The sequence below is a fragment of the Pongo abelii genome, chromosome 6, assembly GCF_028885655.2.
Source record: "Pongo abelii isolate AG06213 chromosome 6, NHGRI_mPonAbe1-v2.0_pri, whole genome shotgun sequence".
In the NCBI taxonomy this organism is placed as follows: Eukaryota; Metazoa; Chordata; class Mammalia; order Primates; family Hominidae; genus Pongo; species Pongo abelii.
The window spans coordinates 117,273,746-117,276,883 of record NC_071991.2 but is presented as its reverse complement, the minus strand read 5'-3'; the positions used below and the strand labels follow the sequence as shown (position 1 = coordinate 117,276,883).

At 33.4% G+C, this 3,138-nt stretch overlaps 1 pseudogene; it reads left to right on the top strand.

Annotated features, from left to right (window-relative positions):
- Positions 1-862: 862 nt before the first annotated feature.
- LOC112134537 (U1 spliceosomal RNA) lies at positions 863-988 on the top strand (annotated as a pseudogene).
- The last annotated feature ends 2,150 nt before the right edge of the window (positions 989-3,138 follow it).

Here is a 3,138-nt window from a genome sequence, read left to right as displayed (position 1 = left end):
TAGAGTAGCTAAATAGACTTTTTTAAAAAATCAATTATGTGGTGCATATAAGAGAATCATTTTACTTTTTAAGGACACAAATACAGTAAAGTGAAAGAATGAAAAAATATATTCCATTCAAATGAAAGCCAAAAGACAGCAAGGGTAGCTATACTTTTATTTAAGTAAAAATCTGTAAAACAAGACAAAAAGGATCATTATATAATGATAAAGGGATCAATTTATCAAGAAGATGTAGCAATTATAAACATATATGCACCACCAATCAAAACACCTAAACATATAAAGCAAATATTAATAAATCTGAAGAAAGAGATAGACTGCAATATAATAATAGTAGGGGACATCAATATCCCACTTTCCACAACGAACAGATAATCCAGACAGAAAATCAATAGCAAAACATTGAGCTTGAACTATAAACTATACTTTAGACCAGATGGACCAAAGAAACATATACAAAGCAGTCCATCCAATAGGAACAGAATACACATTCTGGTTTAGAATCATATCACATGTTAGGCACAGGCACAGAACAAGTCTTAACAAATTTAAGAGAATTGAAATAATATCAAGAATTTTTTTCTGACCACAATGTTATGAATAAAATGGTATAAATGGAGAAATTCTGGGAAATTCACAATATGTGAAAATTAAACAACATGCTTCTGAACAACAAATGGGTCAAAAAAAATTAAAAGAGAAATTATAAACATCTTGAGACAAACAAAAATAGAAAAACAACATATGAAAACTTAGGGGATGCAGCAAAAGTGGTTCTAAGAGTGAAGTTAGACCTGCATGAAACATGTAAACACCTGCATGAAAACAGAAGAAATATATCAAAGAAATAACCAAACATGTATTTACCTGGCAGGGGAGATACCATGATCATGAAGGTGGTTTTCCCAGGACGAAGCTTATCCATTGTACTCCAGATATGCTGACCCCTGTGATTTCCCCAGATGTAGGAAACTCAACTACAGTCTAAAACTAGTACCTCAATTACCCATGTATCCTTGAAACTATACCCATTAAACACTAACTCCCCGGCTGGGCGCGATGGCTCCTGCCTGTAATCCCAGCACTTTGGGAGGCCCAGGTGGGCAGATTATGAGGTCAGGAGATCGAGACCATAAAAAAAATAAACAAAATTGGTCAAACTTTAGCAAGACTAACTTAAAAATAAATGAGAGAAGACTCAAATACATAAAATTATAAATGAAAAAGGAGACATTACAACTGATATGACAGAAATATAAATAATCATAAGAGGGTGCTAGGAGCACTTGTACACTAACAAATTGGATAATCTAAAAGAAATGAATAAATACACAGACACATACAACCTATCAACACTGAGTAATGAAGAAATGGAAAATCAGAATAGATCAATAATAAGTAGGGAGATTTTATAAATAATTAGAAGTCTCCCATTAAAGAAAAACTTAAGACTTATTCACTGTGATCAAGTGGGATTTATCCCTGGGATGCAAAAATGATTCAACATAAGCAAATACATAAATGTGATATACCATATTAACAGAATGTAAAACAAAAGACCCACATGATCACCTAATAGATGCAGAAAAGGCATTTGACAAAATTCAACATCCTTTCATGATAAAAACTATCAACCAATTAGGTATGGAAGGAATGTATCTCAGTATAGAAATGCCATACATGACAAGTTCATTCCTTATATGATACATAACAGTTAAAAGTTAAAAACTTTTCTTCTAATGTCAAAAACAAGGTGATAATGCCCACTCTAGCAGTTTTCATTTAACATAATATTAGATGCCTGAGTTAAAGCAATTAGACAATAAAAAGAGAAAAATAACATCAAAATCAGAAAGGAAGAAGTTAACTTGTCTGTTTGGATGATTTTTTTTTTTTTTTAAGACAAAGTCTAGCTCTGTCACCCAGGCTGGAGTGCAGTGGTGCAATCTTAGCTCACTGCAACTTTTGCCTCCCGAGTTCAAGTGATTCTCCTGCCTCAGCCTCCCCAAGTAGCTGGAATTATAGGCATGCGCCACCATACTCTAATTTTTGTATTTTTAGTATACAGGGGATTTCACCGTGTTGTCCAGGCTGGTCTTGAACTCCCGACCTCAGGTGATCTAACTGCCTTGGCCTCCCAAACTGTTGGGATTATAGGTGTGAGCCACTGCGCCTGGGCAGATGATATCCTGTATAACAAAAACCCTAAAGACTCTACCAAAAATATTAGAACTAATAAATTCAGTAAGGTTTCAGGATATAAAATCAACATATACAAATTAATAGCATTTCTATATAGCATTTGATAGTATTAACTATCAAAAAATGAATTCAAGAATGCAATTGCATTTATAATAGATACAAAACAATAAAATATTTAGAAATAAATTTAACCAAGGAGGTGAAAGCTCTGCACATTAAACATATAAAACAATGATGAAAGTAACTGAAGAAGACACAAATAAATGGGAATATATGTTAAGTTCAGGCATTAAATTCATATTGCTAAAATGCCCACACTCCACAAAGCTGTCTACAGATTCAATGCAATCCCTAATGAATTACCAGGGATATTTTTCATAAAAGTAGGATAAAACACTTCTAAAATTCATATGGCACCACATACACACCACAACATCCAAATAGCCAAAGCGATATTGAGCGAAAAAAAAAAAAAAAGCAAAGCCAGAGGTATCACATTACCCAATTTCAAAATCTACTACAAAGCTCTAATGACCAAACTAGCATGATACTGGCACAAGAACAGACACATCAATCAATGGATCAGAATACAGAGCTCGGAAGTAAATACATGCATTTATAGGGCAACTGATTTTCAGCAAAGGCACAAAGAACATACAGTGAGGAAAAAGCAGTCTCTCAATTAAGTGATGTTTTGAAAACTGGATATCTCCATGCAGGACAATGACATTGAACCCACATCTTTTGTCATATACAAAAATCAACTCAAAATGGATTGAAGACTTAAATGAAAAGCCTAAAACTGTAGAATTACTAGAAAAGAACATAGGGGAAAAGCTCCATGACATTGGTCTAAGCATGATTTTTAGATATGATTCTAAATGCACAGGCATCCAAAGCAAAAATAGACAAATGGTGTTACATCAAAAACTT